This window comes from Colossoma macropomum, unplaced genomic scaffold, assembly GCF_904425465.1.
Source record: "Colossoma macropomum unplaced genomic scaffold, Colossoma_macropomum, whole genome shotgun sequence".
Taxonomy (NCBI): domain Eukaryota; kingdom Metazoa; phylum Chordata; class Actinopteri; order Characiformes; family Serrasalmidae; genus Colossoma; species Colossoma macropomum.
This window is the reverse complement of record NW_023494806.1, coordinates 3,792,179-3,808,042: the sequence shown is the minus strand read 5'-3', so window position 1 is coordinate 3,808,042 and position 15,864 is coordinate 3,792,179.

Below are 15,864 nucleotides of genomic sequence, written 5' to 3'. Positions count from 1 at the left end.
ATACGACTTATTTTACTTTTATTTTGGAAGTATTTTAGAAGCCAAATTTGGTGTGGTGTTATAAAATACAGTGGATTTTAAAGGCTTTGTTATTTTTATATTGTTTATGTTGTTTATATTGGCCCTCAGTTTGGCCCCCAAGACAAAAAGTTTAGGCACTCCTTGTTATGAGGTTAAAGCTCATATGTCGTCACTTTCCCCCCCACCTGTAACTTTCATGCATATTTAAAAAAGATAAAAGTGTCTCTCTCTCCCTCTTTCTCTCTCTCTCTCTCTCTCTGTCTCTGCTTTGTCAATCATGAGATGAGAGAAGCGTAGAACAAAAGAAAAGAGGATGAAGGGGGAACTAATGCTCCTCCTGTCCAATCCCTCCACCCCTCGGGGCTTTTTCTCTCTTCATCCCTCGCTCCGATCACTCCTCCGACTGAACCGATACGCTCTGTCCTCTTTTCTTTCGTTCTCTCATCTCTCTTCAGGCTGTCATTTCTCCGTCTGAGCTGGTGGATTAGGCTACGAGGCCTCGGCGTGTGCATGTGCGTTTGCTTCTCCCTCCGGCGACAGTGTGATGTCAGCGGTCTCATCCTGAGCGTTGGTGTCAGAGGCTGTCCATCATCTCGGACCCATCAACGCGCCGTGGCAACCGCCTGTCACTCTGCATTACCGCGGCTCCTGTCGCCGCCGGAGAGCAAAGAGACACCGAGGCTCAGGTTACAGGTCTGTTCATCGCCATGGCGACGGCAGGAACGTGACACTTGTTACGCGGCGCCGCTGTTTGTTTGTTGTGCTTGTTGTGGGACGCGTGAAGAAGCATCCAGTGTGATTGACAGTCCTGGCGGGCCGAGACCAGGTGGCGTCTGGTCGTAAATTTGCTTGACACCCAAAAGCTCCTGGCTACGACCTGTCACACCTGAGAGAGAGAGAGAGAGAGAGAGAGAGAGAGAGAGAGAGAGAGAGAGAGAGAGAGACGACACACTAAGAGAGCAAAAGACAGAGAGAGGAAGAAGAAGACCAGAGAGAGAGAAAGAAGGACATCAGAGAGAGAGAGAATACACAGAGACAGAGAGAAAGAGAGAGAGAGAGACTACAGAGAGAGAGAAAAGGAGACAACAGAGAGAGTGAGTGTGTGTTTGTGTGTGTGTGTGAGAGAGAGAGAAGCAGACAACAGAGAGAGAGAGAGAGAGAGAGAGAAGCAGACAACAGAGAGAGAAACAGACAACAGAGAGAGAGAGAGAGAGAGAGAAGCAGACAACAGAGAGAGACAGAGAGAGAGAAGGAGGCGAGAGTGGGAGAGAGAGATATAAGAGAGAGAAAGAGGGAGAAACAGAAGGAAATGGAAAGAATGAAACAGAGGAGCACACGACAGAAAACAAGAGAAAAAGCAAGAAAAGAGAGAGAGAAAAAAGAGGGCGAGAAAGAAAAGATGAAGAGTAAGACAAACAGACAGGGTGGAGAGAAAGAGAGAGAGAGAAAGAAAGAAAAAAGAAAACGTGAGAGTGACAGAGAAAGACAGAGAGAGAGAGATGATGTGAGAGAGAAGAAAGAGGGAGATAGACAGAGGGGGAAGGGAGGATGAGGATTAAACAGGGAAGAGAAAGAAAGTTGAAGAGCTGGGATGGAGGTGGTGGAGAGATCTGCCGCGGCTGTGTGGGCTCTATTGTCTGGTGGGGAAACGGATCTGCGAGCGCCGGGCTTTGATCGCTGGGGGGATGAGTGAGTGGGGGTGGGGGGTTTGAAGAACTCTTCTCAAAAGAAAAGAGCAGAAAAAAGCCAGCTAGCCGGCTAGCAGCCAGAAACAGCTGCGCTAATCTGAGCTAACAGCACTGAGGCTAGGAGGTCAGTGCTGAGACGAGTGCAGGTCTGTGTGGCCTGTGAGACGGACAGATGTTCCTCCATCCTGGGCAGCTGTGAACGGTAGCGAGTGTCCATAAACAACGTTTAGGGGCCTCCTGAGGTTTCAGCAGGCTAAAGGAAGTGTGAATGTAGTAGTGAAGAGGAAGACTGAGTCACAGACACAACATTAACCCCTTAACCCTTTAATACTGAGACTCAAAGCAGCAGTTTCTGCCTTTTAATCGACTCCTCACCTTCCATACAGTGCATCTCCATATGCATCTTGCATATCAGGATCATACCTGGATGAGGCCACATAAAGAAGCAAGACACATTTAAAACAGATACAAATCTGATCGCTCAAACCACTTCAGGAGGTGGACTGAGGCGCATTTGAGCCACGTCATAGCAGTGTATACACATCCATCTCTCCAAGACTCATTCGACAAACGAAACCCCTCCCAGTGCAAACGAAACTCCTCCCTGTACAACCAAACTCCTTCCGATACAACTGAAACCCCTCCCAGTACAACCAAAACCCCTCCCTGTACAACCGAACTCCTCCCGATACAACTGAAACCCCGCCCAGTGCAACCAAAACCCCTCCCTGTACAATCAAAATGCCTCCCAGTACAACCAAAACCCCTCTCAATACAATCAAAACTCCTTCCAGCACAAATAAAACCCCTCCTAGTACAAATAAACTTCTCCCAATACAAGCAAAACCCCTCCCAGTACAAATAAAACCCCACCCTGTACAATCAAAACCCCTCCCAGTACAAATGAAACCCCTCCCAGTTCAACCAAAACTCCTCCCAGTATAATCACAACCCTCCTAGTACAACCAAAGCTCCTTGCAGTACAACCAATACCCCTTCCAGTACAACCAAAACTCCTCCCAATGCAACCACAACTCCTTCCAGCACAAATAAAACCCCTCCCAGTACAATCGAAATGCCTCCCAGTATAACCACAACCCCTCCTAGTACAACCAAAGCTCCTCGCAGTACAACCAAAACCCCTCTAAGTACAAGCAAAACCCCTCCCAGTAGAACTAAAACCTCTCCCAGTACAACCAAACTCCTCCCGATACAATCAAAACCCCTCCCAGTACAACCAAAACCCCTCTCTGTACAATCGAAATGCCTCCCAGTACAACCAAAACCCCTCTCAGTACAATCAAACTCCTCTCAGTACAACCGAAACCCCACCCAGTTGAACCAAATTCCCTTCCAGTACAACCAAAACACCACCCCGTGCAACCAAAACCCCTCGCAGTATAACCAAATCTCCTCCCAGTACAACCGAAACTCCTCCCAGTACAACCAAAATCCCTCTCAGTATAACCGAAACCCCACCCAGTGGAACCAAAACCCCTCCCAGTACAACTAAAATGCCTCCCAATACAACTAAAACTCCTCCCCACGCAGTACGTCATTTGCCACGTAATCCATGTCTGAAAGGAATATAATCATGGAGGACACACCTGGTTCCCTGAAGTTCACTGCATGCAGAATTGTGAATTTCGAGGCAGCAGGTGACTTTAGCCCAGGTGACTTTAGCACAGGTGACTTTAGCACAGGACGAGGCTGAACGTGTAAACAGTTGGTAACCATTTGCCATGTAACAAGCAGATTTGCATATTTTGTCCCACACAGTAATCAGATTTCAGTCTGACTAACCGGAGACGCAGGTTTGACTTTCAGGTGTAAATGCACTTGGCTTAAATCTCATCAGGATACAATCCAGATACTAGTCAAACAAAGTGACCAGGTGTAAACGGGGCCTATTTCCTCAGGTTAAGATTAGGATTAGGTTTAGTTTTTCCAGTGCTCAGGCAGGTTGGGGGTGTTTTGGGAAGGCGTGTTGTTGGGGGTGAACACAATCAGCTTTATTAGAGTGGCGGTTTAGTGTTGCATGGCTGTCCCCCTTTAGAGCAGCAGGGCAGGACAGAGGGGCTTTAGGTGAATGAGCTCAAAACGAGCACGTGCGATGAAGAGAGACCCTCTCCATGTGGTCGCCGTGACCACAGCAAGGCCTTTGATGTCTCTCTCTCCCTCTCTCTCTCTCTCTCTCTCTCTCTCTCAGTGCGGTGAAGTGGTTGATGTTCCACTCAAGTGTACATTTGTATTCACAGGCATGTGATGGAGTGTGACTGGCTGCTAATTGAATCATGATCACTCTCCGCTCTGCACAGCCTTTTGGGGACATTTTTCACTTTTTCACCACATTATTCTAGTTTAAATCTATTCCACAGAAATTTTCCACTTTAAACATGCTTTAATATATGGGCTATTAAATGTACTGAACAACTTATGACAGTGCATTTAAATTGAAATTAAGCTATGAATAAATATATAATAATGCAGTACATAAGAATAAGTATATAATAGTGCATGCTTTTGTGAACAACTTAAGTGTCCTTAAACAGATTTAAGTACGTAATTTATAATAGTTACAAAATAATTTATTTTGTAATTTTATTATAAATCTATTTTCATAAAACTAGAAAAGTGCATTTCCTGAAAAAGAAAAAAAGTGAGTGATTGCGCAGCTTAAGCAGTTGCCAGGCAGTTGATAAGGTGTTGCCGAATAGTTAACGGTTGCTAGGATGTTGCCGAACAGTTATTTTGGTAATCCAGGTGGTTGCAAAGATGTTGATAAATAGTTGCTATGGTATCCCACGTGGTTGTTAGGGTGTTGCTAGGTGATTGCTAGGTGGTCACTATGGTATCCTAGGTGGTTGCTATGGTGTTGCTAGGTGATTGCTAGGTGATCACTATGGTATCCCAGGTGGTTGCTATGGTGTTGATAGGCGATTGCTAGGTGGTCACTATGGTATCCCAGGTAGTTGCTAGGGTGTTGCTAGATGATTGCTAGGAGGTCATTATGGGATCCAAGGTGGTTAATTGGGTGTTGCTAAGTGATTGCTAGGTGGTCACTGCGGTATACCAGGTGGTTGCTAGGGTGTTGCTAGGTGATTACTAGGTGGTCACTATGGTATCCTAGGTGGTTGCCATGGTGTTGCTAGGTGGTTGCTAGGTGGTCACTGTGGTATCCTAGGTGGTTGCTATGGTGTTGGTAGGTGGTCACTATGGTACCCCAGGTGGTTGCTAGGGTGTTGCTAGGTGGCTGCTTTGGTTCTCCACATGTTTAATAGGGTGTTACTAATGGACTTGTATCAACATGACCTAAGTTGAGTGCACACAAAGCAAACCATTCAAAGAAGAATAATGTATGGTCAGGTGACAATAGTGTTAGTAATATTTTAATATCACAAAATAGTGTACATGTTTAAAACAATTAAGTATACACTTAAAATATTATTCAGATAAACTAAATACAATTTATGTGCATATTTGCATTTATTTAAGTAATATTGAAATATGTCTTCTATGCCTATGAGAAGAGGAAGAGGTGGAGTTTCTGATGGATCAATTTAAACAGGCCAACTTTGGACAGCCCTAGTTTAGTGTGCAGTTTCTCATTTGTGTATATGTCAATACCTGTGTGAGGGTTTATGTGTGTGTGTGTGTGTGTCTGTTGTGTGTGTGTGTGTGTGTGTGTGTGTGTGTGTGTGTCTGTTGTGTGTGTGTGTGTGTACTCTTGGAAATGTATTTTTATCAGTGTACAATACTGTACAAAAGCCAGAGACCACCATTCATTCATTTAATTTGTAGTCAAAACATCCAAGTACAAGTTTTTTTTTTTTTTCAGGAGAACTTTACAGGACAAGGAAAAAACATACTCTATTTTTAATGTAAGCCAATAGAACCATAGTTTTTTCCAAGTCATTTTGGGTCATTTCTGTTGGTCCATTGATCATGAAATTTACACACAATATATAGGGCCAAGGGTACTTTCAAATTATGTCAGAAACTGAAAAACGACAAAAATGGAGGTTTTGTTCCGACAGCAGTGATATATATATATATATAATACTAAAGACTAAAAAAATATCTCTAAAAACTCTATCCTTCACAAAATATAACAATGTAAACATTATAAATAAATATGCAACAAAAATTTACACTATAAAAATGCTTTACAGATATTGCACATGGAGTACTGATTATATTGCACATGGGAATGGTGATGAATTAACAATATGAACATTATGAATAGAACAGCAAAAAAATCTTTACACTATATCAGATAATCCACTTTCATAAGGAAGGAAAATGTCCAAAACTGAAGTTCAAAAAAAGAATTAAAAGCTACAGAGAAAATGTGACTCCTAACAACCACCTGGAAGACCTGGGAGACACCAAAACTGCCCCCATCAGATAAACAGCACTTAAAGCTTTCATCTCTGAGACAGAGGAGATAATCAAGCTGCTTCAGATCTGAAAAATAAAAAAGTTAATGGTTTTGTTTACAGTGCCAAGTTCTAGCTATTAACCAAGTAAGTGTGAGGTACAAACTCCAAAGTTCCAGGTAGTTATTTTGAGTAGAGGGTAGTAATATGACGTACGAAGATTTTATACGAATGAAGTACAAAGAGTCTTAGACCTGTTTATTACCTATAAACCAAGCTGAATTTGGGCTGCAGTGTCAAGTGCCCAGTGTCTTTGTGCTCTGTGCCGTCATTTTACGCTGTAGAACATCTGGTTCTGGGAGGAGTATCTGATTCACTTTCCTGCTTAAACTTTCCAGTAAAAATTCAAGTGTGTTTGTATTGACAACCTTGTTACACCAAATAAATATGAGATATTTTACCAAATCTTTAATCAACTTAATAGCTAGAACCTGTTTCTCATTTATTTCTAACCCTACACAAAAATATGCTCTCACGAAGCACAAGAGTAGTTAGTATAAAGGCCTGGGCTTTAAGTTGTGCGGTTTTGCTTCTTTTTTAGAGCTACTGAGCATTTCTTCATGTGATTATTGGTTGGCTGTGTATCGGACTCATTCAGCTGGAACCAGTTCAGAGAGCATTAGAAGAGCCCCGACACTGGACACTTTAAATCCAGGCTCAAATTGTTCCCATTTGAGCAGCTTTCAGCTCAGTTTAAACCCTGTTAGCGTTTCTAGACCCTTTTCCTCTGTAACAGAACTTTTTTATCCTAATCTAACTTTTAATTTTTAATTTGATTTTTTAAACTCTAATCCTAATTCAATGATTGTCTCTTTTAAGTCTATTAATCACTTTTTAAACAACTGTATTTTCTGACTCTGTATTTTCTCATCTGTAAAGCACTTTGATTTACAGCAGTCTGTGGAAGCTGCTATATAAATAAACTCTGCTGTTTTTACTGATGCTGAAAACTAAGTAACTTGTAAGTTTCGACTGGAAATCAAACAAATTGCTGCTGTCGGAAGAAAACCTGTATCTCCATTTTTGTCGTTTTTTAGTTTTTGACTAAATTTGAAAAAACCTTTTGCTCTTTACATTGTCTGTAAATTTCATGAAGAATGGACCAACAGAAGTGTCCCAAGATTACTTAGAAAAAAGTCTGGTTCCATTGACTTACATTAAAAGTAGAGTATGTTTTTTCCTTCTCCTGTAAAGTTACCATTTTGGAGATACGAGGTTTTGTTCCAACAGCAGCGAAAATTAAGGTCTCTGACTTTTGCTCAGCACTGAATTTCTGCACGTATTATTTGAACAAATCCTGTCAGCAGTCTGTTTTAACGTGACAGATTAACGCGAGCTGCCACTGCCACTAACTCACTACACACTGCACACGTACAGATTTATTAGAGCTCATAACTTCCAGCCGCTGGTGAGAAATTAAAGCTCCTCCAGAGCGCCGAGCTGCAGCGCCCGTCCATAAAACACAGAGCAAACACGTTTCTGTCCACCTGTAGTAAATCTGCAGAGATCATTCGTTCCTCGCCACGTTATAAGTGCATGAGCAGTCACGTTCCTACGGAGGGAAAACAGCAAAGGCATCGGTAATTAATGTGTGTGTCCGGAGTAATTATTTTGGTATACAGTCAGGAAAAAAACATCGTAAAAGTCTACATCGGTCAGCTAATTCCAGTGGCAAAACTGATGCATTAGGTGGGAAACATAATTCACAGGCAGCTGCACTTGGAGAACGCACTGTACCTCTTAAATGAGTCTTTATGTGAGTAATAATATCCTCACTATTTATAGGACCTGATTTAGCACATGCTAAAAGTTTTCACCCATGTGGTCTCAGTGAACCACTCAGTGATTGGACCTCTTTAAAGTACCCTGTCCAATCTTGTAGACTCAAAATGATCTCCACTGAAGCCAAAACAGATTTAGCTTGTTGAGAACATCTCAGTAGAACAGGATGTGTATTGAGCAGAGAGGGGGGGGGGGCACTAGATACAGTACGCGAAAGACTGAGTCACACATTTTGTTAATTTTCTACACACTTAAAAAAGATGGTTCTTCAAGGGATCTTTTACAGAGTATAAATAAAAATAATGAGACTTAATTATCTCCCATGCCTTACTAACTCGTGGCCACATATTATGATCTTGTTCCCACAATATGGAATATGGCATGGCCACGAGTTAGTAAGGTCTGGGAACGAGATCATGGCGCATTAAGCTGTGGTCAAGGCTTAAACATCTCATCCCCACGCCTTGCTAAGTTGTGGCCACTTATTATGATCTCGTCCCCATGCCTTACTAAGTTGTGGCCATGCATTAGGATCTTGTTCCCATGCCTTAGTAAGTCGTGGCCATGCATTATGATCTCGTCCCCATGCCTTACTAAGCTGTGGCCATAACTTAATTATCTCATTTCCACTCCTTACTAAGTCATGGCCACACATTAAGATCTTGTCCTCATGCCTTACTAAATCGTGGCCACACGTTAGGATCTTGTCCCCATGCCTTACTAAGTCGTGGCCACGCATTAGGATCTTGTCCCCATGCCTTACTAAGTCGTGGCCACGCATTAGGATCTTGTCTTCGTGCCTTACTAAGTCGTGGCCACTCATTAGGATCTTGTCTTCGTGCCTTAATAAGTTGTGGCCACTCATTAGGATCTTGTCCCCGTGCCTTACTAAGTCATGGCCACGCATTAGGATCTCGTCCCCATGCCTTGCATAGTCATGGCCACAACTTAATTATCTTGTTCCCACGTCTTACTAACTCGTGGCCAGGTCCTGTAGGTCAGTGGCAGTGATGTGGGGGTTTTGCTTTGCATATCTGACTAGTCTATGAAGAGGAATAACATTAGCATGGTTGGCTAAAGCGTTTGGGAAATAGACACTGAAATTGGGGCATGGCAACGCTCTGATAAACAGCAGGGGGCGCTCTCACAGTATTCATAATCTCTAGTTAATTGCAGTTTAGCTTTGTTCAGACCTTTTTACATCAGTAAAGGTGGCTGCAACCTACATTTTAAACATTATTTTGATTACGTGTTTATGTTTCAGCTGTGCATATATGGTCGGTTGCTAGGTAACCGACATGACAGTTGATTGTTGACTTCGATCAAGTAGTTTAAGATTTCCTAACTTGAGAAGATGCTGTGAGATAAAATTAAATTCCTAAATTCCAATCAGATTTGCTTCGGTAATATGAATTTTTGAAAAATCTTATATTGATCTGTCAGATCTTAAGACAAATAGATAAGAAGTTTCTGTAATACAGCCCCTGATGATTCCACTGTCATTTCCAATTCACAGTTCTTTATTTGTTCATTTGTATTTATTCTAATGTTTATGGTTTCTTTGAACAAATAAATGCTTACAGCTCTGATATATGTCCATACTTCTCATTTCCTCAGTACATAACTGATCGGTTTCTGAAAACATGGCCTTTGGAAAATTCAATTAAATAAAATACCTGTCTTTATAACTGTTGATGCGTGTCTGTGTAATGGCCAATTCAGGTCAGCTCCTGTGGTCAGGCTGCTGGCAGGCTCTCAAAGCACTTTTGGATGAAAAAGGCTGAAAACTGACAGATCTGCACAAATATTTCCTGCTGCAAATCTCTGCTCATTACCCTCAAGAGCCGAACACTCCACACGGCTGCAAAGGCCAAGACTCGTGCAGCTGAAGCCTGAATTAGTGACTGCAGGTGCGCATAGTCGCTTTCATATCGGTGTTAATTTATTATTATGTATTATTCATTATGCACATCTCAGAAAGCAAATTTTACTGGTTCTTTAAAAGTGTGCTATTTAAGCAATAGAACATGAGAGGGAGTATGTTATCGTGAAATACCATCACGGCTGTGATTTGGTTGCCGTAGACACACAACCTCGAGTGTTCTATTGCTTTTATACAACAGTTAAATGAATAAAGTAATAAATTAATAAACTGGGCCGTGAACGCGGCGTTTAATATGTTTTAATGTTCGCAGTTCCTTCACCAAATTATAGTTCCTTAACAAGCAGCTTGTTGCTACGTCAGAGTAACGAGCTCCGCCCACTCGCTGCACAGCCGGCAGTTCGTTCTCCAGCTCCTCACACTAAATTCCCAAACTGTCATCACCACTGAGCAGCTTTTCAGTCGGCAGCTGTGACAGAAGAACAGCTGAACAACCTGGAATCAGCCAGAAATCAACCCGATACCATTCGCCAAATGTGTAGTCTGATCTTCAGAGTCTGACCAAATTGGACAAGTTCAGCTCAGTTTTGTCAGTTTTTGCCAGATCAGTATTAATGTTGTTTTGTTCCAGCCAGTCTGTAAAGCATCTTACAGCCCATTTAGTTTGGCGAATGGTGTTGGGTTCATTTCTGGCTGATTCCAGGTTGTTCAGCTGTTCTTCTGTCTCAGCTGCCGACTGAAAAGCTGCTCAGTGGTGATGACAGTTTTGGAATTTAGTGTCGTCTCATCTTCAGAATCTGACCAAATCGGCTGTCGGTCAAATGTGATCTTAAAAGTGTCCATTTTCTGTTTGTGGCAAAGTAAGAAGTAAAAAACGTTCAAATGGCTTGAGCGTCTCCTACAGCTGTCAAAGTCGTTGCTTAGCAACAGCGGAGTGATACAGTGATTGTGAAAAAAACATGATGCTATGGTGAAATAACAGCACAGTTAGAACGCTTCTCAACCAATCAGCTTGCATGGCCGAACTAACTGTTGTATAATGCACTGTAAAAAATAGTGTTTTAAAAAAAAAAGAAAAAAAAATGAAATAAAGGAAAAAGGTACTAAACAAGCACAAGTATCTTCAAATATCATATTACTTAATAACATTTCTTTAAAGTAGATATTGTGCAGCAATTATCTGATCTGAAGTTTAGTGCAGCTAAAATGAGTTCAAGGGTTCTTTAGTAAAGAAAATGGTTCTATATAGAACCATGAACACTCAAAGAACATGTTCTTCAGATTTATGGAGTATGTGTTGTATATGGTTCTATATAGCACCAAAATGGGTTCTTGTATTGTTACAACTATGGCAGCACCCTTTTTGGTGCTATATAGAACCATATACAACACATACTCCATCAATCTGAAGAACCATTTCACCATGCAAAGAACCTTTAAAGCTTGCAGAAGGTTCTTTGAGTGTTAATGATTCTTCATAGAACCACTGTCTTTATTAAAGGACCCTTTTTAAGAGTGTAGCAAAACCCGTTTTGGTGCTATACAGAACCATTTTCAAAAAGGTGCTATATAGAACCATATACAACACCTTCTCCATCTATCTGAAGGTCCGTAGTGAAGAGCATTTAAGCATGAAACACCAGAACCATTCCCTTTACTAAAGAACCCCTGAAGAACCATCTTTTTTAAGAGTGTAGCGTATGAATCTCAGCATATGAAAGCATTTTCTAAACCGTATGTGGTACTAAATTTCTTGAAAAGAGAACGTTTGAACAAGCTCAATGCTAAAATTTGCTCCTAATTATACAAAATTGCCTTTTAATCGGTTCAGCACTGCTTAAAATACGATACATCCCTGAAAATACTTCTCAAAATGAGGCATGAAATGTTAAAAAAGCCACGCATGAAGCCATCGTTAACTCCAAACAGATGAAACATACTGGACTAAAAAAAGAACAGAAACAAATGACTCAGCTGCTCGTGTGGAGACCGAAATGCGGCTAACTTGTTTGGCATGGCGACAACCAAGATGACGGATCAGCTGTTTCCCAGCAACTGGAACTTCTTCACAAACATCAAAACAGTAGAATCGCCAAAAGCAGCTGAAACTGGGCTACTAGTCATACGTGGAAAAACGTTTCAGCTGCTGAGTGACGAGATAAAACTCTTCCAACATGGAAAGTAGCCCGGTGTCATGTTTGCTCGTTCTGTGAGGAGCAGAGGATATTCGGCCCATTTGTTTTGTGCTTCATCTCATGTGGATCTGCATCTCCAAAAGTAGCTCAGACAGAGTTGAGGCGAAAGCACACAGTCAAAGTTTTGGCTCCTGAATGAGGTGGAGGAATTCTCTCTTCTCCAAAGTCTTAATAGGAAATTCTGTTCAGACTAAATACTCAAAACTGAAGGCCTGAATGTTTCGAAAACATTATAAAACACTGCTGCAACCTGGCAAAAGCCTCACTGTCACGCATCCCTCTGACCCTGCTTTCATTAAGGACTCAATCTCCCAGAACCCCCTGGGAGATCACATGAATGGCACACCTCACCCCTCTGTGGACTCAATCTACTAGGATTCCCTGGGAGATCACATGACAGTCTCACCACCAGCACCAACTAATCACCATTGTTCCTCACCTGAGTATTGATGTGTATCACCTGTGTCTGATTGTTATGATTATTTATATATTAGCCTGGGCTTTTAGCTTAGATCTTTGCAAAGTATTGCGTCTTTCCATAGAGCTACTGAGCATCATGTCTTGTATTGTTCTACCTGTGTACTGTACCTGTTTCCCTTGTTTTTGGATTCTGCCTTTTTGTCTTTGCCCCTTTTGGATTGTTTGCTTGGATTATCTCGGTTATGTTCTGTTGGATTTTTCTGGTTTTGACCCTGGCTTGTTTTTCGACTATGTCTCTCTTGAACCCCAGTAAAGTCTATTTTAACCGTACCTGTCTGACCAGTCTGCTTGCATTACACTCATAAATAATTTGTAGCGTTTGGCTCAAAGAGCGCATAAAAAAACATGTTTTTTTAGGTTGTTCTGGCTACTGTGCTTGTGCAGATCTCAACAAAGAGGCGGGCTTTTCTCTCTAGTGGCTAAACCAGCAAGCTGATTGGCTCTTTTTTTACTGCATAGTGGGACTTTCTCTGCAAACAGACTCCTTGTTGAGCATTACAAGCTTTCCTATCCACATTTCAGCCAGTGACTAGTCTCCTCCTTTATAAACTCTCAGCTTTTGCTTTCGATCCTGCTCAATGTCAAAGATGGCCCATTTCATTTTATGCAAAAAATGGTGTCTGAATATTTCCATTTCCTGTCTTTTACTCATCGTGCGTTTGATGTATCACAAACTTTAGAGCAAAAGCTGAAATTTGTGATTCGTCACTCCACAGAACATGTTTCCACTGCACCAGATCCCAGTGGCGGCGCGCTTTATACCACTCCAGCCGATACTTGGCATTGTGCGTAGTGATCTTAGGCTTGTGTATAACTGCTCAGCCATGGAAACCCGTTTCGTGAAGCTCTTACGCACAGTTTTTTTTGCTGATTTTGCTTCCAGAGGCAATTTGGAACTCTTCAGTGAGTGATTCAACAGAGGACAGACACTGTGCGCTTCAGCACTCCACAGCCCCACTCTGTGAGTTTGTGTGGTTTACCGCTTCGTGGCTGAGCTGTTGTTGCTCCTACGTGCTTCCATTTCACCATAATAGCACTTACAGTTGCAGGGTGTTACCTTTTCTTGATTTCTGCCTCTCGACCGTGGTCGTGAGGCTCAGGGGAGCTGCTTCACCTGCTAGCTCCTGGGCCAGAACGGCTTCAGCTTTCCCACCCGTTCTGGGGTAATACCAAAACTTTAGTTCATTTCCCCCGCAAAGACGGGTCAAAGGCAGGATTACCTCGAAGTACTGGGTGTTTATTGCAGACAGCTTAGGCATAACACAAAAATAAAACTGAGTGGCCGTGTTAAATAAAAGAAAAAGGAGCGGAGGAGCGAGAGAGGAAACTTTACGTGCTGCTCGAGGCTGCAGCACCCGGTGACTACTACAACATGCACTACAATACCCACAATGCAATGCGTTTCCAAAGCATTAACTCCTTATATTCCCAACAAGGGGCAGATCTAGCAGGACAGAAATTTCACAGACTGACTTGTGGCGGAGGTGGCATCCTGTGACCAGAGGTGTAAAATTCAGGTCCAGAAAGTAAAAAATCCTTCCCAGGATTTTGTTCCAACAGCCTGGCTTCTCTAGTTAGATCAAATCACCAGCAGAGCTGTCCAGGCCGTTGGAACAAAATCCTGGGAAGGATTTTTACTTTCTGGACCTGAATTTTACACCTCTGCCTATGACAGAGCCATGTTTAAAGTCACTGAGCTCGTCTGTATGACCCATTCTACTGCCAGTGTTTGTCTGTCAAGACTGCAAATTTTATCCACCTGTCCATATGGTGTGTGTGTGTGTGTGTGTGTGTATCTGTGTGTATATATATATATAGTTGATCCTTCATAGCCTAACAACTGTAACTATGCCCGGCATACCTCTGAAACACTTTACAGTATGCCACTGCTTGCTTGTAAATCTGAAAAATAACCCATTTTCCCAAGAGTTTGGTGTAAAGAGGGACTGTTCCTCATTTCTCACACTGAAGGCAGAAGAGGAGACGAGGTAGACCTCGAGGTTAATGTGAGGAAGAGTGCATCACCAACAGAGCATTTCCAGAAGAACAACTGATAAACCACACATTTTGTTGCCATTAAAGCATCAGCGTCACTATGGCAAGTGAGTTCGCAGCTAGCTAACGCTGGAGAAGCCAGCCAACATGGGACCCCCCATAATATATATATATATATATATATATATATATATATATATATATATATATAGGAAATATGTTCCAATAAATCTGTTCATCAAAGACTTATTCCTCATTTCTTTGTAGGTTCACTGAGTTCTGGCAAAGACTTTACATTATAAAGGAGGAGGAGACAGATCCCTGATAAATGAATGGGAAAGCTTATAACGCTTAATTTGGCATCTGTTTACAGGGAAAGTCCCACTCTTTAATAAACAGGGTCACCTTGTTGGAAAATCCACAAGCATTTTTCTGAGGAAGAAGAGTTTGTGTAAAATGTAAACAGTGGTAAATGATCATACAGTCCATATAAGAGCTTAATCTGCAAAAACAGCCTGTTTGAATTAATTGTTTTTGTGATACCAGATATTCAGCCTACAGCAGTTTAGCCCCGCCCACTGACGCTGAAGTTACGAGGAGTGTTTCGGCCTGTACTGATTTTGAATGAGGCTGATGAATGAGGTTTTACATGGCATCCAATTTATAAGATGACATGTAACATATAAGATAGAAAAAGTAAAATAAGAAACTTCAAAATATGAATCTTTTAAATAAGCTGATGGAAAGCAAAAATCAGACACAGATATAAATGATGATATTTCCCCCCCCCAAAAAATATTTTATATAAATTTGATATATGCAGTGTTAAGGTGGGAGCAGATACATTGTGATGTAGCAAAAAAACTTTAAAAAGACTTTTATTCAGTGATATTTGAGATGATGGTCTATGCAGATGTAAAAATGTACATACTCAAACTATTTTCAGTTGCAATAAAAAGTGTATGTTTCATGTATATGCACTATGTGAATGACAAGCTTTATATTAATATACTTAAAAATATTTTCATAAAACCACTCATCAGATTTTTTCTCTGATATATGGCATCGAATGTTGTGGACTCAAATGTCACTCAACATTTTTGCCTCTTCTCGTAAAGTTACTGTTTCAGAGATACGAGTGTTTTGTCTTCCCTGCTTGTATTTATCCGTCTCAGCTGACTGAGTGTTTCGCAATTGGCCTATCCATGCTCCGCCCACAAATGTGTTTGTTTATAGCTACTGGACGAGCTGAAAGTTGAAAACATTCAAAATATTGTTTTAAAAATGTGTTAAAAAAACACCTCATCATTTCATTTTTCATGTTTTTTTTATTGCTGATAGTGTTTTAAATAAAGGGTGATAGTGATACTTCAGGTTATTGA